Source organism: Drosophila subpulchrella, chromosome 2R (genome assembly GCF_014743375.2).
Source record: "Drosophila subpulchrella strain 33 F10 #4 breed RU33 chromosome 2R, RU_Dsub_v1.1 Primary Assembly, whole genome shotgun sequence".
NCBI classification, from domain to species: Eukaryota; Metazoa; Arthropoda; class Insecta; order Diptera; family Drosophilidae; genus Drosophila; species Drosophila subpulchrella.
The window spans coordinates 15,768,834-15,791,050 of record NC_050611.1 but is presented as its reverse complement, the minus strand read 5'-3'; the positions used below and the strand labels follow the sequence as shown (position 1 = coordinate 15,791,050).

The 22,217-nt window shown below is 39.4% G+C and overlaps 1 protein-coding gene across 1 annotated transcript in view; it reads right to left on the bottom strand.

Moving 5' to 3' along the window:
* Window positions 1-12,459, bottom strand: part of LOC119551788 — a 40,550-nt gene extending 28,091 nt beyond the window's left edge. Inside the window, exon 1 of the mRNA XM_037861334.1 lies at window positions 12,415-12,459. The gene's annotated coding sequence lies outside the window, so the exon portion shown is untranslated. The remainder of the gene's footprint in view (window positions 1-12,414) is intronic.
* Window positions 12,460-22,217: the final 9,758 nt, after the last annotated feature.

Genomic DNA, 22,217 nt, shown 5'->3' with positions numbered 1-22,217 from the left:
CTAGCTTTTCATCATAGTTAAATCATTTTAGACTTGATTTTTGATGTGGGGATCTTTATATATAGATCTAGATCTAGCAGGTGCTCAAGGACCTTACCTTATCTGGCCTGCAGGGCACTGGTTTACTCGCTAACGCTTTTTTACAACCAAAGCCACGGCCAGGGGCAGTCGACTGGCAAAAACAAAACAAAGCAAAGTAATAATTTCCGAAGTTTCTGACGCAGGCCCCATTTTCTCTTCATCCACTCTCTTCTGACCAAGTCTAGATGCACTTAAATATGTATATAGAATATTTTTAATATGGCCGCGCGGCCATTACTTTGTAAATATTAAAAAAAAAAAAAATCTGCAAAACTCAAAGAAAAGTAGAGGGGAAAAAATTAAATAATACTTTGGACGAAGAGTGCTTTTTTAGCCCCAGCAGGGGGCATGGAGGAAATTCAAAACTCATGATTTTGTCGTTTGACTTGCCACTGGATGGGGCATATCCATATTTATCTGCTAACTGAGCAGAAGCCAGCGTAAGCCTTTGCCCCCTCAGCAATAATAAGGATAATGCATGGCTCAGATTCCTTTACAGTAGGTAGTAGGTGGGGCAACCCAGTATCCAAATAAATAGCTCAGCAAACTGAAGTTTGTCTCGAGTTGGTAGCATCTCAGCTATTCGCCAGCTCTATGAAAGTCCTATACCTGAGCTGCGGCTTCAGCTTCTCGAGCTTCTCCCGGGGATTTATGTTGTGAAAAGTGAAACATAAGCACGCCGGATTGCAGCGACTTTGGCAAGTCAGACAGACACACGGAATAAAAAGCGCCACGTAAAATAGAAGGAAATATATATATGTACATATGTGGTACTCGCACATAGGACGACACGTGCCATATCATGAGGCAGTGGCATAAGCATTGGACTAGCCCTAACCCCAGACTTTACCCAGCGATTCCAGCGAACCCTGAAGGAATCCCCACCGACGTGTGGCTGAAATGAGTTCAGCGAGAAATGTTTATATCCGTTGCAATTGCCGGCTGGGAGCTCGCACTCTCGGATCATAAATCGCTAAAAACTCGGCAAATATTGCGGAAAAGTGTGCGGAAAAGAGGTACAGAGCTGGTAAATCGACAATAAGCACAGGAAATGAGGCAGGGCGAGTACAGCTATATAATACATCAAATACAAGCCATATCGGTAGGTTGAGGGGTGTATATAGCACTCATTTCGAACTGATCATAGATACCAACCATGCATTAGATAGATTAACAGAGATATCAAAAGGCGCTACTTTTATGTATAGAAGCTTAATTTCAATCAGGAAATTAATGAAAATTAAAGGAAATTATGTTCATTCCATAAAGAATATAATGTTTAATCCTCATGTTAAATTTAGTAATATAATAAAGTTAAGCTGTATTTTTTTTATCAAAATTGTTAGTCGAAGTTAAATGCTTTTAATCATTGAAAAAAAAACATTTTATAATTTTTGGATCTTTATTCCATGAAAAATATAATGTTGAGTCCTTATTTTAGTTATATTTTAATATAGTAATTTTTTTCCAAATTTTGTACCACTTGTTACCTTTGTATGATTTCCATTCCGTGGATTATAATATGCAAACCCTATTTTAAATCTTCCTTAATGTAGAAAATTTCTCATTCAAACTTTGGCCCTTTCAACTCATGTTAAATATTTACTTTGATTGTTGATCCGAAAAAAACAGATTACCTTCTGCAACTTTCATTACACCCACTTAACTCCAACTAAGCGTTAATATGCCTTAATTCCTTTCCCCAACTGCCAGAAAAATGTAAAAACATTTCTAATTGACTTCAAAATTAGTTTTTGCCTTGTTGCACAACAACAAATAAACCGCGCAAAGAAAAGATAGATGAAAATTAGGGAAAATGGGGGAAAAACTATTGCTGGCCACCAGACCAGAGGCTTTGAAAAAGGTAACAGGGAAAATATTTATACGGGGCGAAAATTCTGCACACTCAACTGAACAACAAATAGTCGAGCAAAGCTCAGCAAACAAATAAACAACTAAATAAACATTTAAACTTTTTCTCCATTTGGAAAAAGCTGGGGAACTGGAAAAACGGGGAGCAGATAGATGCAACTAAGTGGAAAAAGCGTGCGTCCTGTCCGGTGGAAACTTTTGTTTGTTCTGTGAGCGAAAATCAAATGCACATAATTATGAACTTGAGGTGTGAAATTTAGCCCATCCCCAATCCCTATTTAGGGGAATGTGTGGAATAGACCACCCCCTGTGGTTCCTTTGAGCTCCAATTCGGATTTAATTGGAATTGTTTGTGTTTTTGGGTACTGCAAAAGATTTGATTTGAACTCCCTAGCTGCATTTTGGCAATTAAAGTGGCAAACTACTTTTTGATTTTATGATAGGTTTTTGAATTATTTCCAATTAGCTTTTGATTGTTGTTGGCGAACAAATGTTATGTACTTAAAACTTATTATTTATCTAATTTAGAGCTATACAAGTCAGGATATAACCCGTATTTATTTTAGGTGGTATTTTTTTTAGATAGGCAGAAACTATGAGGATCAATGGAATTGGTATAAGGCAATTGGTCCTAACTCATTATATCGAAAAGGTGTTATATTTTAATGGTGTTATATACGAAGTAAGAGCTAAATAAATTACAAATAGTTTTAAAGAGTTTATAAGCCTAACATCTTCCAAAAACTTAAAAGACCGAAAATATTTTGGTTTTGTTAATGAAATCTTCCAAGGTTTTCTTATGTTTCTACTATTGTACTAAATATTTCTATTTAAGTATAAGTATCTTAGATATAAAGTTTATAAATGTTATTCATTAAACTTAAATTTCTTAAACTCCAACTCCGTATCGAAGTCACGCATCTAACACCTTTAATATCAATTACTCATTTATGAGGAACATTTTCATTTGTACGTGGCAAGCGATAAAAGTTACCACTTGCCCCCAAAACCTCAATTTTGGCCCCCATCGGTGGGTGGATTGCAGTTGAAATCCTTAGCCCATTTTCGTTAATTTTGGCCAGCACATTTTTTAATTTCACAGCATTTTCGGGGTGCTTCCAGCTTCCCAGTTCCCAGTTCCCAACACCCAGCTCCCCAGCATCCAGCTCCCTATCTACCCATCTCATCCATTTTCCTTCCTTAGAGCTGGCTTCCCCAGATCTTTCCCTTCCTTGGCCATTACCGATTGGGTGCTGGACAACTCTAAACACGGCAATGGTCCAAAGGAGCAGCAGGACGAGCCCGGAGAGTCGGAGAGCTGGAGAGTCCGGAGTCGTGGCAACAAGAAATGCGGTTACAGTGTCCAAAGGCCGTCCTGGAATGCCATAAATTACGTTGTCGGCAGAGCGGCAAGGCGAGCGGCCTGGGGGGGGGCGTGGCAGTCTGGGGCCCATTTCGGATCCTTTGGGTCCAGTGCAATGTGCACTAGGGATATATGGGGAGGGATATAGGGGGCAGCTGGGGGTACGGGGACTGCAGACTGCGTTACGTTTTTGGCTCTAAATTAAATTTTTGCCAACGCCGAAAGAAGCTGCAAATTTTTGTGCTGCGCACTGCACTGATGCGGCATCGGAAGCGGAGAGCCATTAGTCCTGCGGAGTCCTGGAGGCCACCGTTGCCCCCTGCCCCTCCACCTCCTCCTGCCTCTCCTTCGTCTTCCCTCATCCTGGATTTGCTTTGTGGCCACCGCCTCATTATGGGCGTGTGTGCGTGCGTATCTGTGTGTGTGTGTGCAATTAGCAGCGCTTGTTAGCGGCAAAATGGCAAATGGCCAAGAGCCAAACTGATATGAGCCATCATAAAAGTCGTTGAAATTTATTTATTTATTTATTTGTACACTGTAGGCTTACTTATAAAAATTAAGCTACAGGGAGGGATGACAGCCATAGCTGCTAAGGCTTTCGGCTGATTATATATTCTTCTATTTCTTAATAATTTTATAAGATTTAACACTTAACATTTAGCTTACGATTAACAAATAACACTTAATTAGGAAACATAGAGATCTTAATTTTAATACTTGATATTAGAAAGTAGCTTTAAATTCTCTTATTGTAGCCTTATAATTCGTTCATGATGTTGGCTTTTTTTAGAAATTTAAGAAGGATAGTTATGTTTTCAGGTTTTGGATTGGTTAAGAAAGGGATGAGATCGGAGTTTGGGGTTGTGGGTCTAATATTGTGGAAGGATGGGCATTCGTTCAAGATGTGTATAATCGATGTGTCCGTGCTATTGCAAAATTTGCATTGGTTCGATGGAGGTTGAACGAATCTGTTTGCATGGGTCAGTCTAGTGTGTCCAAGGCGTAACCGTATAAGCTTGGTTTGTTCATTTCTGGATAGTTTAGAAAAGACCGGGTTTTTTGTGTAGTGGGCAATGTTAAGATGGCTGACATTCGTTGTTTGGTACCAAGTGGAGGTTTTATTCATCAGTTGTGGAACATAATTAAGCAGTGTTGTTTACTTAATGCTGCTTAAGCCTTTCTTAAAAGTATCAGAGTTTTCTTAAGTAAAAAATGTATTTCAATAAATATTGGTGTAACATACCTATAACTCAAACATAATATATGGTAGATGCCTATGGTACAATTTTCACTTAGAATAAAATATTAACAAATTGTTTAATGCCATGAGATTTCTTGAGTAAAAAATATTTTTATAAATTCTATCATAATATATATATGAATGTAAAAATATTTATATATTTTTTGTGAACGGGGAATTAAAGCCAAACTGATATGAGCCATATGTTTCATCCTTTCTAGCAAGTATTTGACTTTTATGAGTGAAAAATATATTATTACAATTTTTATAGTACCTTTATAAATACAAATAAGACAATTTAATAGATAATTCTTGAGATTAAGTATGAACCATCATAAAAATAATTTATTACTATGTAAACTACATCCATCCTGATTAAACTTTTCTTGAAATTCTCCGAAATTGGGTGAAAAATATTTGAAACAAGGAAGAACGCTATAGTCGAGTACCTCGACTATTATATACCCGTTACTCAGCTAAAGGGACCAAAGGGAAATGGAGATATGCAAGCAGCAAAGCGAGATTGAAATGCGCCACCTATCGGCGGTAGCCAGATTTAAGCGTTATGGGCGTTAGAGTGGGCGTGGCAAAATTTTTTTTGGGTCAATCGATAGGTATTGACGAGACCAATACAGTTCAGTTAAAATTTTGTATCTAGCATGAAAATTGTGGGCGCCACAGGCTTGGGCGGTTTGTGGGCGTTAGAGTGGGCGTGGCATATTTTCGTAACAAACTTGCGCTCATATTTACGATTTTTTGAAGTTGTTGGGCGGTTTGTGGGCGTAAAAGTGGGCGTGGCAAACTTTTTTTTGAGTCAATCGATAGGTATTGATGAGAACAATACATTTCAGTTAAAATTTTTATTCTAGCATCAAAACTGTAGGAGCCACAGTTTTGGGCGGTTTGTGGGCGTTAGAGTGGGCGTGGCACTCTACTGAAACAAACTTGCGCTGCGTAAGAAGCTCAGGAATCTGCACGCCAAATCTCAATAGCCTAGCTCGCATAGTTTCCGAGATCTCAGCGTTCATCCGGACAGACAGACGGACAGACGGACAGACGGACATGGCTAGATCGACTCGGCTAGTGATCCTGATCAAGAATATATATACTTTATGGGGTCGGAAACGCTTCCTTCTGCCTGTTACATACTTTCCGACGAATCTAGTATACCCTTTTACTCTACGAGTAACAGGTATAAAAATTATTCTATAATATGCATATTAAAAGAATACCATTTTTTGGGTAATTCTTAAGATTACGTTAATTTGGGAAATTGGAATGTTTCACATTAGGAATGGTATTTAAAGGTAAAGTTTGTTTGTAAACTTTGAATTACTTATTATCTTTACTACTGATACTATTCTTTCGAGCCATAATCCCCTGGAATTTTTTCACAAAGCCCCTTAACTATTTTTATTGTCTCACAAAAACAATGCCGAGGAGGTGGGGTCTTTGGGACAGCCTGACACGACCATCAACTGTTTGGACATGACAAGTTGGTGTGATATTTGCGACAACCTGTAGACCTCCTTTGTCTGAAACTGACATCCCCCTGCCCTTCCCATCGCCCCTTTGTTGTCCTGACAAAAAGCCGCACGTTATCCCTGCTAAGTGCAAAAGTGGATTGCAGTTGGGATGCGCTCCTGCAGGCAGGCTCTTGCTGAAAAAATCCTGTGGCTTATATGAAATGAAGGGGACCTGCATTATACCCACTAAAAAAGTCATATAAAAGCAGGAAGTGCCATGTAAAAAAAATATAGCCAGTTGTTAAGGAAGTCTTTGGAATTTCGATGGCTTGAAAATCTGATTAAATTGCCTTTTTGACAGGCACAGCATATACGTCCTTTAAATTATGTAAACTTTTTTTTTTTATAAATCTATTTGTATAATTTGCCAAAGATTGTTTACATAATTGTCAAATAAATCTTTGGAATTATGCTTGGTTTGGTTTATGCTTGTGAACTCATTTTTTTTCATAAATGGATTTTGGAATTAAAAAAAAATATCTTTTATAGACTCCAGATGGGTATACCCTGAATTACCTTAGGGTTCATCCCCATCCAGACACTTGCAAATGAACTTTGGTTTGCCACCTTTCCTGCTGTGGGGAGAGTGCATACCAACATTATTAAATAGTTCAGCAGCAACAAACAAGTCTCGCCTGACAAGGCCATAAAAATGGCGAGAAGGACCTACCTCGAATAAAAAAAAAAGGGGAGAAAAGAAACTGGCAAAGTGCAGCTTAGAGCGCGATGAAGATGAAGGACTTGACTGGCTGAGTTATGATAGCCATAATGCTGCCCCCAAAGCGAGGATGTCAGCAGGCCAAGAGGTTCGTATATTTTGCCCATTCCCCCGATTTGTTTTATTTCTATATTATTATTCTGTTTTATAGAATTTATGTAATATATATTTAACTGCAACAGCTGGGACTCAATTTTGACCCGTCTTTAATTAGGCCAATTCCGCCATACGGCGATTCCTTTTGGGCCAAGTAGGCTCAGCAGGCTCACGTAACCAGGCAACCAAGTATGCATTACAACCCCCTTTTAAAACATCCCCCCCCCCCCCCCCCCCCCCCCGTTTGAACACAATGAAATTGAATTTAGTCTAAGGTACCCGTCACGTACTCTCTCCTGGATATGGTCGCCAAAAACTTTCTTTTTTCACAAATTATTTTCCCTCGTTTTGGCCCGTTTTTGAAGAAAACTTTGCTCGGCTGCCGAGAAAGTTTACTGCATAATAAAGAATAGAATAAAAGGAGGGAAAGCATAAGTAGGAGCGGCAGAACAAACAGAAAACCCCAAACAAAACACAAAAGCAGGCAAAATGATGGCCCCAACTTCAAATCAAAATTCTGTGTATGATACATGTTTCGGAGATGGGGGGCCGGGTGGACTGAAAACTTTAAGGCATCTGTTTCGGCATCTAATTGGCTGCAATCGGAAAGTCATTGCGTATGCGTAATGTGCGACAAATCAAGCATACGCCATGCAAGCCAAGCGACCGTATACTTTGGTACTTTATATTTTAGCCATTGATTTCTCTCAGCTCCATTTTTGGGTTCATTTTAATGGGGGGTATAAAATGGCAGGGGCTAGAACAAACAGCGAAATGCCGCAGCATCCGTTGAATTTGAACAATTTTTCTTTGGCCGGGGAAAATGAGAAAAAACTCCAGCGAAATAAAGGAATTGCATAAATTTTTCACTTATTTGGGCATTGGCATTGAATTTTCATATTCACACATATTTATCATTCATCTGTATGCGCATTTGTATATATATATATATGTTAACAAACGATTCTCTTATGGATTCTGCAATTTTTTCCGACCCCTTTTCCCTACCCCCCACAAATGAATGAGTTTTAATTTAAGCATAATTGCTTTCTGCGGGTTTTTGTGTGCGCCCTTGTCTCTGATGCCGTTGACTTCATAGCCCGGGTAGCTTTATACCCTGGACCCATAAATATGGGGGGGATGTGGGTAAAAAATGCCACCATTGTTGTTGAACAACATTTTTTCGTGTCGCTCGCGAAAAGTAAACAAATTCTGGTGGCAATAATAAATACATAAAATTTAAGAATGCCCTTTGTACTTGCAAAATAACATTGAAGGAGTTCAAAAAATTTTAAATAAATAAAAATATAATTGATCAGCTACATTATAATAATTTTTTATAAGTAGCAAAAAAGATATGACCAGGAATCGTGACCAGAACGAAATAATATTCGTTAAAAACCATTCCGAGATAAGCACGCTTAAAGTTTTAATTTTATGTAGCTATAAAATGCTACATCTTGGGACTCAATTCTATGTACAAAAAGAAAACCTTTTAAGCAACCCTCGTAATCTGGTAAATAAACCCCCGCTTTGGCATGTACTTGCTACAACTCGGCATTCTGCATGATTAACAACTCCTTGCGGCTGCACTTCCTTGACCGGAGGAATGAAAATCAATATGAAGAATAATTACCAGACGATGGGGTGAAAATCAAGTCTTTAACCCAGGGAAACTGCTGCAAATTGAAATAAATCCAGGGGCGTGCCAAAAGTTAAACCGGATCCCAAACTAAAACCAGACGGAAGACATTTGTCAGGGAGCAACACCGCAGACAGCGCAATTCCCAGTGCACTCGATGGTCTTAGCCGGGTGTGAAACTGGAACTGAAATGGAAACCGAAACCGAGGGCTTGGCCATAACCGAAACAATCATCATTTGGACACTTTTAATACTTTGCCAGCCATTCGCGCCAGGGGGCCAAAAAAGAGGAGCTCCGAGCTCCGTGCTCCGAGCTCCAGAGATCTCCAGAGCTGGAACTTCAGTTTCGGGCCACTCCACTGTCACAGCTTAATTTGGAGCTGTTGTTGGCCAACTTTGCAGCTGCTTCAAATATCTCGCGGGATTGAAATTTATGCTCTCAAGAAGTTTTCAAATAAAAAAGGCAAACCCAAGCCCCCAATTCGCACTCAAACCGAGCGGAGAGCTCAACAGTGCGTGCTGATTAGTTTTTGTGGCTGATATGTGTCGCTCCGGCTTAAATGATAAAAAGTTGGCCCAACATGGGTCAAATGTTTTCGGTCGCTAATGAAGCAATGGAATAACCGATGTCGTGGGACTACAAAGTGGAAATTGGCGAAATTGAGGGATTATCAAGAACATTAAACACACACATGATTAGATGGAAATTGAACAAGCCTTTTGTAGTTTTGAATTTTTATTCAAGAACAAAAATATATTTAAGGGTTTTAATATGTAATTAATCTTAATGTAGCAATGATACTTTTGAAATAGTTCTTGAAAGAGTACATTTTTATTTAAAAGGGAAACTTATGCATACAATAAAAAAAAGCATTCCACATCTAAGCATTCTTGTTTTGAGAGCGTGCGTGCTTGAATCAAGAATAAATTATTCTTAAAACCATAAAGTACTTTGATATGTATGATTAGTTCAAAAGCTAAATTCATTAAGTGATTCAAAATATTATAAACTGCTTTCAGTACTGGCTTCTACATTTCCTCCCAATATTTTCATGCCACCACATGTTGCTTCATGGCCACGCGGCAACATGGCATCCTTTTGCAACATGTTGCTGGCAGCCAGCCAACGAACATCAACAGCTGCAACAAACAACCGCCCACCAACCCAACCGCAATTTGTAAAATGTTGTGACAGTTAATTTTGACAAATTTGTCTGAAGTTTATCACTTATTGATGACACCAACGATAACAACAGCTACTATTTATGGGTTGCCAATCGAATTTATAGGTTGCATAACTAATTATGAGGTTGCCGGCTAAATTAGTTTTCGACCCCGGTCGACCCTGTTAATTGTAAATGGCTGAAAGTGGCCACAAAAATTTAATTTTTATTTCAAACTCATCAGTTGTTGTTATTGCTGTTAATGCAGCTGCAACTGCAACTGTATTTTTGGTTTTTTGGTTTACTCGCCGGTCTATTTGAGGTTTTATTTGCTGCCAGAGTTACCATAAAGCCTGATTTTATTGGGCTCTCGCATGTGTTTGTTTCGGGTTTTGCCGGCGAGATTAAAAACTTTTCCCATTACGTAAAAATTAACAACTTTTTGTTGTAGCCACTGCCGTTTTTGTTTAGTTTGCTGTTTCGGCCACTTCTTGACCGTAGCGAAATGCACAAATTGTTGCACTCGCCATAGTTGCTGCCACAAAATTTTCTAAAATAAAGCAGTTTTTCGCCCACTGGACGGCTGGCTGCCCTTGGCTTCATTGCAACCCAGCGGGGGGCGGTGGAGATGGGGGCGTGGCAGTTGCAACCATTCGGCTCCATTTGACCAACAAGCATTGTTGATTGCCAATGCCTTTAACTAGGCCACTTTAAGACCAATGAATTTTTAAGAGAGTTAGGACTGCAGTCTTTTGAGTGTGTGGTAAGCACTGAACAGTCGATCCTAAAAGGTGTAAAGTTTAGGAGGGTTTGATTAGAAAAGAGTTTAACTAGTTTTGTGGGTATCTTTTTATGACACTGACATTTTTATTTTGGTTAAATCATGTTAGAAGGGCAATAAAATATTTTTGAGAAAGAAAGAAAGTGTTGCTGTGCCCTTTCACTTACAATGTTGAAGTTGCTATACAAAAATGTCGTAAGCACAATTAAACAAAAATAAATAAAAAAAATATAAACTAATTTATCTTTATTAATAATTTATTTAATTATAAGTTGAGTTAAGATTTCTTGGGAATTGTAGGTCATTTTGTTTTCTCAGTGGAATCAAAAAGTTTATAGCTTAAAAAAAACAGTTTCTTGAGCTTTAAATCTTTTCAAATTCTTAGCTTTTTAAAATACAATAATTTTATGTTTGATATTAATATGTAAATTTATTTATATAAATAAAATTTTTTTTAAGTTGGTGCATGTTTAATCTTATCGAAAATAATCTTAAGTGCTGTATTATAAGTAATATTTATTTACTAAGACATTCAAGAGAAAATAGGTGGTATAGATAAGTACCATACTGCCCCCTTCCTAGTTTCTGGTTAATTAGGTTCTTGGGCCCAAACCAAGTCTGTTTGTTGGGGGAACTTATCAATCAGAGTGGGTTACTGACTCCTATAACTAATAACAATGGCTATTGTTGAAGTAATTTCCGTCGTTGTTAATTGACAGGTAGAGTAGTCATAGGATTGCCACCGGACCTGGTTTGGTATCTTGAAATGTGTTCTAGAAAGCCGATGGCTTCGACCAATATCTCCATCAAGGATCTATCCATACGGCTGTGTAATATTATGTTGCATACGCACAGGCGTCAGTCAATTTCACTTATGGCATGCTAACACTTTTCTTCTCCCCCCAACCCTTTTGGCCAACAAATGTGCACTCTAAGCCAAATTCCGAAATGGTGAATGGTAAATGGTAAATGGTAAACAATGTGCAAATGCCTTTGCCGCCTGGCCTGTGAGTAAAATTAAAACAATAAACGATTCAAGTGGGTGGGCGAGTGCAAGTCGAGCCATCTCCGTCTGGGCCGTAAAAGTTTTTGAATACCTCAATTTTAGCCGCAACAATGGGCGGGGTGATTTTCCATTTTCCGGGGGCTTTTCCCCCCTTTGGCAGACGGCGAAATAGGGGGTTGGTGGCAGAAGCTTGGTGGCTGGTCAACTAACATTTTACCTTTTAGGCAGCTCTCATGCATGAAATTGAAAGAGTAGCAATTGATTGAAAATTTGCCGTGAACCAGGCTTTTGCAGAATATGTACAAAAACAAGGCTGCAACGGCAAAATAAGGATAATGGCTGGTAGCACGAAAATTGCGGTTCACTTGATATTTTTGACGTAATTTGAATTTTTCGCAAAGGAAAAAAAAAATACAACTGAAACCAGAAAAAAAAGGGAAGTTTCATTCGAGTAACAAAGGATAAATTGATAACGCAGCATTATTACGCATATGCCAAGGATATTTAGTATCCTCGCGGTGGGGGCGAAAGAGGCGTAGGCGGCGGCGGAGGCGTGGCTGGAAAGAGACAGATAGAGGAAATAAGCATTGCAGAGGTTCCAACCCACTTGGAATCAACTAATCCTACTGGCAAACATTACGAAAATGTGGCAAAGAGCACAGCGCATTTTTGGCGCATTTCACTTTTCAGGATTATTTAGAATTTATGCATAAACAAGCAAAAGGACGTTACCCAAAGTCATTTGTTTAAGTCAGCCATGTGAGTGGAAAAGCAGGGCGAGAAGGGGTTGGGAAGGGGTTGTGGAAGGGGTTTGGAGCCAAGCCATTTATAGCCATCTCGTCTGCTGTCTCTCGGCTGTCAGGCTGCCTTTGTTCTGCCTTCATTTTTATTGCCACTAGCAAAACAATTTCACATTCGCCACTTACCCGGCGGAAAGTCAACTTGCAAATTGCCGAAACGCCCAGCGAAGTTTTCCCCAATTCCAGCCCGTTTCGCCTCCCTTTTTCGACTTCAAATTGGGCAGAAGGCCTACAAAATGTTGCAGGTCCTCATGCATAAAAGAAGAAACATCTTGAGACAATCCAAAGTCGGGAGTGCAACAAAAGTCCGAGGCTGACACTTGGCTACGTCCTTGCCTTCCTTCCGGAAATGGTCATTAGCATTGGGATTGGTATGTGGATTGGCTTCGGCACTCTCACCTGGTCGCCTCGAGTGGCCAGCGGAAGGTCACAGTCAGAGTCACGTAGGGATGTTTATTAAATAATTTATCGGTGTGCTTTCACCTGGATTTAGAGAGATTTGTTACCTGGAAGGGGTGAAGGTTGTCTTCAAGAAAAATGCTGTTACTTGTTTTAAAAAAAAGTTCATGTAAAGACAACATATGTAGGAATTTATAAATTGAACAAAGCATAAGAAATAGATTTTGTGTTGGATACTGTCAATGTAAATGCTTATCTTTATTTGATTTTTTTGTACACCAAACCCGCACTACGTAATAAAAAGAAATCGACCCACAGTTGTATTACAAACCGAACGTATTTAAAAAAAAATATTTATTTATTTTTCATTTTATCAGAATTTAGTAAAACAAAAAGGATTTCTTTGGTTTTTCTTTAATGTTGCAGATCAAGGACCTACAATTTAATATTTTAATAAGTAAAAAAATAAGTAAACTTTTGGCTTAATTGAGTGTTTCTTAAAGTTTTTGATGCATATTTTCATTTAAGTTCCTCATAAATATATTTTAAAAAATTCACATACGTCAGCTAAGGATTTGTTCTTGAAAAGTCCCATAAACTTAACTTTCTATCCACCCCCGAACAATCGTCACCGGTATTTAAAGTACTGAGCTAAAAGTTGTATTTGTCTTTCCCTGAAGTCCATTTAAATTGCATGCCATATTTAAATCGTTTTATGGAATTAGCCGGCTTGTCAATGTGTGATGGCAAAACCTCGATGCACCATCAATTTGGGAAGACAAATTCGGGGGAATTGCAGGGCAGGCCCACCCGGCCACGCCCCCCGACAAGCTGCACTAATTGACGGAGCCGGAAAGTTGGTTTCGTTTCGAGAGGGGCTCCTCGGATGGTATCAGACATCAGGTCGGTTTGCCATTGTCATACATGGCGTATACGTCATATGGCAATTTTGAGAGTCGACCGAAACTATGAGTGCAATTGAAGTTACTTCTCGAGGATTGCAGCACTTGAATTGTCCTTTGGATGTTGACAAGCCAGCTGGCAGTCCGTTAGCTTGGCGGAGGGTGGGTAGAAGGGGTTAAGAAGGACCAAAAGGAGCAGGAGGGATGAAGGATGGGCAGAACTCTCTGTGACAGAAAGTTTCTGCAATTTTCGACTTGACTTGGCGGAGATTCAGGGAGTCAGGGAGTCAGCAGTCAGGACTCGCAGGGTCTCGAGACTTCCCGAGTCCGCTCGCCGACAAGTTATTTTATTGATAAACTTTTTGCCGAGTGGCAAGCAGGGAGAAAGCTGGGTGAAAGCAGGGGGATCGGCAGGGGCGGAATCGCTGATTCGCCCGCTTCGCCGTTTCGACTCTTTTGACGTTTTCTGCTTTCTGCTGCTGCCACTCGACGGCTTCTTCTGCTGTCTTCACATTGTTTGGCTTAAATGGCATTAAATCCTTTTAATGCTGGGCTGCCAGAGGGGCCCGGAAGCGGGCACTTTGGGGAAATCAATTGTGCTGATTGTCCTGCAATTGAGCTGCCACCCTATAGCCTCTCTTTTTTTTTTTGTTTCGCCTTCTTACCCCCCCGATTTTTGTCGACTTTTCCTCTGGCTGAGTATTTATTTTTTTTGCGCCCCAACACTTGGGCACATTATCCTATCCGTATTCGGGCAGCTGAAGGCAAATTGAAAGATTTCTATGGCAAAACTGTTGCACGAACTCGCACAGAGTCTGCAACGGAATGCCAGAACATCTTCATTGCCATTTGATGGCCTGCGACTCGCAGAATCCTGGAATCCTTGAGGCCCCGAGGCCACCACCTGCAATGTGTGTACATGTCGGTATTCCCTTCGTTCATCGTCTTTATTGCCACTTTCGAGTTGCATGAAATTAAACCCGTTTTACGAGCAGGAATGCAGGCCTTTCGCTGCTGCAATCTGCTGAATCTTTAAAGCCAATGCCGCATGGCAATGTGCGATTTTGCTGCCTTTTAATTATGGAAATGTGCGGCTGAAATGGAAAACCTTCGAGTGTTATTAATTACAAACAAAGCGAGAGAGCCTTGTCAAGGACTCGGCGCTAAGCCAAACCACTCAGCCGCACTGTTGCCCATTAGGCACCGCATCCAAGCAACCAAGCGGCCAGGCTAAAATCCAAAAGGCTAAAAGGCGACTGCAACAAAAGGCCGCAGCCGAAATGCTGCAAATCTTTTAGTGAAAAATCTGGAAAAGCGTGCGGTCACGTGGCCGTTTCTCTTTTTCTCATTCCCTCGATAAGAAAACGCTTAGAAAAGCGTGACCACATCATCAGTGAGTCCACCTGAATGGCCGCCACCTGCTCCATGCTCCAAGCTCCATTTTCCATGGGCCATGGTAAAATTCAGGTGGATGCAGTACGACCACAGCCGCAAGATAAACTCCACAAAAGACTGGCGCCGGAGGAAAGCCAAGGAAAACGCAACTTTAGCGAATTCTGCGCTCTCTTCTAAGTTTTTAGTTTGTGTTTCTTTTTTAAGATTTATTTTTCCCCTTGCTCCTTTAACCGCTTCGCGTTGAATAAATCATCGTCTTCTATTTTTTTCGGCATGCTAGTCTTTTTTTCTTTCTTTTGTCCGACTTTGTTTTTCCTGCTGCTCTGGTAGTCATAAAACAATTGACGTTAAATGTAGCTAAATGAAAACTCTGCCAGGAGATGGAGGCAGCAGCAGGAGCTGAAGGAGACTTTTGTCCATAAGCGATTTTCCAGCCGATTGAAAAGATTCTCAAACAGACTGCCAGTTGATTCTAAGTAGATTATCCCGGGGATCCAAATGGAAGTGCAAGTGAAGTGCGTTATTTACTCTTCTTCTGTGGGGCAGGTAGTACCTCCATTCAACATTCTGCATTCAAAATAAATAATCCGCTTTCTTGTGGCTTATTTGACGAATAAAAGCTCAAGTGACGCACTCAATTCCAGACATCAAACGTAATAAAATGGTCCTTAAATCTGTTCACACACTTAAAGCCATCTTTATTGCTATTCCCAATAAATGAAACTTAAATTCCCATTAGTAATTAAATAGCTTAAAGCCAAGTGAGACAGATTTACTAACTTAACTTAAAAATTTAAAATAAAACAATTTTCACTCACTAAATAATTTAATCTTTAAGCACTAGCCCAATTATATTATATTTGATTTATGAAATTCTTCATTATAACTGCTTAAGCTTAAATCACTCGTTGCCATTCCCAATAACTGAAGCCCATCTTCCTTTTTAGCCTCCCAAAAACTTTCTTCGCCTTGCTCTATTTAAAATAGTTCCCTAATTTTAGCTGATGCATTTGGCTTTGATGTTTGTTGGCTTACAGAGAATATTCTAGGACTAATTAAGTTCTTGACTGGAAGGGCTTTGCAGACATTCAGTCTCAATCTCAGAGACGCTATTCACATTTAAGCCAGGCTACTCGACCCCCTTTGCTTAGCCTCAAAAGTGTTGCCTACTTTTGGGCCCCACTGCACATTAGTGCTACGCCTTGAACTTACTTATACTCAAAGGAAGCGTCCTTCTTCACGCTGCTCGTTTTGATTTATGCCAAAAAATGGCTCGGAATTGCCCAGCACCTACTCCAGTTGCTCTATAAACACACACGTAAGTACAGACATCTCGAGTCTTTTAATTGACTTTAATTTCCAACACCCAAACAGATCTTGGAGCCGTCGAGCACGTCGTCCTTCAATGGCTTCACTTGGCCATTGTTTAGCCGCTTAAGGCCTTTTTGGGGAGTGAAGCTGTCAGGCGGGAGAGCGCTAAAATAAACATACGGTTGCCAAGTTAAACACAGCCACACATTACCACATACACGGGGAAAATATTTGGCTGGAGAAATCGAGAACGGGATTGATGCAGGTCAGCTTAATTTGGCTTAAATGAGACGCATGGCGAACACAGAATCAACCGAAAGGATTTATGTGGAAAATTAAACTTATAATTGTTTAACTTGATAGCAATAGGCTTAAATAATTAAAAATTAAGGAAGTTTAAACGAAATACGTCTTGCTAATTAAGCTGGTGATTCACATATGTCCATATTTATTAGATGGTTGAATTTCATTTGCATCATTGCCAAAGGCCATGCAACACTTGCTTCGAATCCATCCAATTACCTGGATTTATTTAAAACAGGTTTAACAGGGTTTTTTTTTTTAATTTAATATAATAATGTACCTTTTTTTCTAGGTTGCCATGACCTTTTTTAAAAACTAGTTAGTTAGTCAAAATTAGAGTAAGGTTCATATGGCCATAAGACTAGAATATGTTAAAACAAAGATTTATATTAAGCAGGGCCGTTTTTAAAGCTATAACTTTTTAAACCAAAAGGAAGATAGAACTTTTTAAAAACGACCACAAATTGCATTCTCATGTGAGTTGTAAGTTGCTTTGCTTAAAATTAAACAAACTTTTTTTATGTTTAGAACTTGGACCGTTTGGAAGTATTTTCTATTAGATCTTAGAAGGGAAGTTTTTCCTCGGTGTATATCCCAAGCTGGCATGCATGGATGTAGATGTGCTGTGGCACTCACACACGGACACTTAAGTTGCCAACAAGTCAGTGCCGAAGCCTATGCTCCTTGGTTTTTCCCCAGCCCTCACTCTTTTCCAGGGGAAAGGACCGTTAAGGCTACCGTTGCTGTGTCGCTGCTCAAATATTTACATTCCATTTAGGCGCCGGCCTGTCTGGGATGTCCTTCTGCCGCTGCCGCCGCTCTGCCGCCACTCTGCCAGTGTTCTGCTCTGCTGAGCTGCCTCGGCTCCTGTTGACTAAGGCACTTCATCTTCATTTCACAGTTATTTTCAACTTCATTTGCGCGGTAAATAGGTGAACAAATACGCTCACTCAGCCGTACCACCCACGGAGTCGCCTTCCCATCTCATCCTCATCACCTTCCCGTCCCCTTCCCATCACCTTCCCATCCCCTTCCCATCCCCTTCCTTATCCATTCTTTGGAAGGAGGTAGATCCTGAGATCCCAGTTTGGCGGGCAGCACGCCGCCTTGGCATTAATATGTGCCCTCGTAACTGTGTCACGGTGTCGTTTAACTTATTAGCCTCCATGGCTGGCACAGCCTCAACCGCAAGTCGGCCAGGTTCTGTGGCCTATTTGCATTAGCTTAAGCATTTTTCTCCTCTGGCCTTTAAGGGGGAATATTGACTTTGGCGTATTCCTCGATAACGACAAGTTAAAGGTTAGTTAGAACCTAATTTTGATTGACATTAAATTTGATGAACTGAATTCGATGAGGTTCAGCTAAATATATTAGAAATATACGCATTAATAAATGAATACTTTAAGCTATAAGGAAGTGTAATATTATTACATTTAATAAAGAATGTCTTTTATTCCTGATTTCTCCAAATGTTAGTTAACATATTAGTGTTAGTTTTTTTTATGTTTAAGCCTCCACATAAGCCATATAATTTAAATATATTAATTATATTATTATTAAACAAACTTCAATATGTATAACTGATATAAAATACAAATTTATAAAAATATATGGCTTGGAAAAATGTTATATTGTTATAATAACATTGTGTGAATATTCTAAAAGGCTACCATATGGTAAACATAAAGTTGATTTTTAAGCATTGCATGGTTAAGTAATGGCTGTAAATGACAGTAAAGAGCTTATAAATTATTACATTTTTCCTGGCTAAAAAAAAGACACTTTTGGAAGTGTGTGTGTTGCTTCGGTGGACCAATTACCTTAATGTAAGTTTTTCCGAACGTGTTTTTTTTATTTGTCCACCTCGCTGATGGGGTTGACAAGTCGGGCGCAAAAAATGTCGGTTAGCCGAACCGAGAAAATTTTGCCAAGTGGCTGACGAGACGTTTAGGGGGGAGGGGGTTGGGAAAGCGGAAAAGCGGAAAGGCAGGGGCGCAGATTAAATAATTCATTAAGGAAACTCGACTGTCGTCGGCACTGGCCCACATCTACTGCTTCTCTGCTGCTTCTTCGAGATGTTTTGATAAGCAAGGGGTAATTAAGCCCAGAGCTGCTAGCTGAGTGTTGGCCGTAAAATTTGTTGGCGGAAAGTTTGTTCGCGCATAGATGACATGAATTTAAATAGAAATTAAATTAAAATGAGTCGCTGGCAGCGCAGCGGCCGAAACAATCACGGCTTAAATTGTGCAACAAATTCACCAATAAGGGAGAAAGGGAGAAAGGGCAAGGGGCAAGGGGCAAGGGGATGGATGAAGTCGGGGTCAGTTGGAAAAATATTTAATAGCTGTGCGAAATTGGCGCAGCTTGTAAACATGGCCAGAAAGCCAAGGCAACTGCAACTGTAACTGCAATTAAAAGGCAGCCTGATAATGCCCGGGTCTGCGTGAGTATCTGTGTGAGCATGCATTTATGTTGTGCACACAGATGCATATGCAGGTGCACTGAGAAAAATCGTGTACTTGGTAAAACATCTTTCAGATCCTTACGTCATGATGATATTAAAATGTAACATTTTGCATACAAATTGACTATATATATTATTAACACCAATCAATATTCGTTTTGAGAAAAAAGATATGTTGATATTCTTTAAAATTTAAATAACTATATGGTATTTCAAAAGTATTATGTTCAAAGTAAGTTGTTTGAACAAGTATTTCTGGGACAATAATTTTTGAAACCATCTAGATTTTTTTTCAGAGAGTGCGGAAAAGCAAAATGCATTTATCGGTTTTGACCTGAGAATATCAAATTGATTCTCACATGTTTTTATCTGTGTAAAATTGACACTGGCAGAGCTTCATATTTAGCATATTCTTGTTAGTGAATATTTTTCAGTGCACCTGTACGTGCACTTCATATGCATGACAATGTCATGGCAACTTGTAAGGCAACACCACTTATCCTGCCCCGCCCCCTTTCTTCCTTTTCAGATTTATTGCAGCCGGAAAAGAGCCTCCGCTTCGGTGTGTTTGCCATTCAGCTTTCAGTTTTTTCCAATATATTTCGGAGATGGCCCATTGTTGGCCTTGGCACCACAATCCAACATTCCATGGCAGCCAAACCGCTGGAAGTAACTAAATTGCAACTGCATTCTCGGCTAGAGTTCCATTGTTGAGGCGTATTTACAATAAGAATTTATAATGTGCTGTTGCCTGGCCATTGCTTGTTGCATTTTAGCCTGCTTGCGGCAAGTGTGCGATCTTAAATTCTTCAAATTCAACTATAGTGCAGACAGTGGCAAAATATTGACAAATTTAATGAGATTTTGTAATTTTAATCCAAAAGTAAATGTTTAAAATGTACGTAAACCAAATCGGTCATACATATTTGCATTAATTTGTGCAGCTCCAAATAGGTTTTAGTAATATCAATCAACCCCGAAACTCTTTTCAAACTATAACTATAATATAACTATAACTATATATAACTATTTAAATATAATATTTATTTATCACTTGGGGTTTATAGACAGGGTCGCATGCGACGAAACATTGTATGTTCAGAATATTTCTCCTTTTCTCCATTAATATAAATTTCCTAAGACGACAAAGATTTTTAAAACGTTTTGAAATATTAGTCTGTAGTTAAAACTATTTTTTTTTCTATTCGACAAAGATGCTAGTCATCTGAATGACATTGTAAGGTATATTATTTGATATAAAAATATATCTCTTAAGGGCAACCATATTTAAATTCCAATTAAAGCATATATACTATTATTTTATACAAATTAGTTATATGAGTTCCTTTAATACCAACACATACTTAAATTACTGGCTAATGTGTCGCTGCGGGTGGACTCATCAAAGTCAGAGTTAAAACAATAGCCAAACGCAACGCGTAAAAATGCAGCTAATTAACGGAGCTCAACCGCATTGCCATGGCTTCCGTTTGACATGGTTTTGTCATTAGTTCCGAGTACAAAACGAGTGCATTAAATGCTGCAGAAATACGTAGCCTTTAAAGCCGCTTGTCCCAAGCCAAATGGCATGCATTGATTTATTGCCAAACTGAGCCGCCGCTACCAACTCCCTTTTGGCCATGGACCTCGCTCAGCTGCCGGGGCGACGCTTTGCTCGCCGGTGCATGAATGTCACTGCCGGGCCAAATGGACAAGACAGCCAGTGGAAAACATCCAAACGAACATCCAAACCCACATCCAGCGAAAGGGTTAAATGGCACTGAACATTGGCCAAAAGGAGGGCAGCAACAAATAACAAACAGGAAGATGGAGAGCCGCAAAAAGTGTAGCAAAGAAATCAGCGCACGTTAGCAATTAATAATGGGGGAGAGATCCCAAAGTATTCCAAGTCTCTGGGTCTCCGACCGGGATCCACAACCATTCGGCGGTCTGCGTACGGGGACCCCAAAAAAAGATGCCACCAAGAAGGGAATAGTCGTAAAGAAATGAATGTGGAAAGGAAACCTCCCTACAATATCGAAAAATTACAAAGCCTGGTAGCTTAAGTCATTTGTTAAAGGAACTGACCTAAGTATTGACCTCTTGATTAATTTCATATGAACATTAGGGTGGTCTAAGTAAATAAACCTTACCCTCGTCCTTTTGGTAAATTTTTGTATGGAATAAATGTATTATTATATCTTATATCTTGTATCTAATTTTTTTTTAGGAATGTGTCGTTGCGTCTCAAAGTTTTTTTAATATTTAATCATACAAAATTTTTTAAAAGTACTAATTTTCCTAAAAATCATTCTTGCTTTTTTGACTTATTCAAAACATTCTTTGAAAAAGAGTAAACATATGTATATGTAGAAAAACAAAAACTATTCATTCTTGGAACCTACGGTGCCTTATGAAGATACATTTTTGAAAAAAGCCATCAGTGCGTCTTTGAATGCAACGAGAGGACCCTTTCATTATAGTTTAGGGTTCCTTGAAGTCCCTAAAGTGCACTGTATAAGCTTGGTTGAGTACAATCTTACAAATAATTATAACTATCTAAATAATAAAGCTAGATACATTGAACATTTCCTTTGAAATATTTTATCTTTTGGAGTTCCTAAGGGTAGTACAGATCCATTAAAGAAAAAAACAGTTAAACTTATCCAACAATTTTAATTAAATAAGCTTAGGAAGAATGGTTCCCCTTTTTAGAAAATCTTTCCAGCTCTTTCCCATAAGCTTTAGTTTATTATGGCTGGCTGTGCCAATTTAAATGGCCATTAAAGCCGGGGTGCTGACAGTTGCATAATACAAAAAATTAAGTGCCACGTCCAACCGGCCACGCCCACTGCCTCTCCCCCACCCACACACACCCATGCACACACAGGGTTGTCATATGTAATTATTAATTTCTAAAAAGCCATTCAAAAATAATATAATTTGAAAATGCGCGCGACGACGTGCCGGACACCAAATGTCTCTGATTGTCCGGGATGGTCGAGGGGTTCCGGAGCGGAAAATGGAAAACGGCACGGGCAATGACCAACGGGCAACGACTGCTCAGTTACAAATGTTGTTAGGATATTAATTTATGTGTGTGACAAAAACCCCATCCCCTTCCTCTACCCCTGGACAGGGCCAAATCAATATTC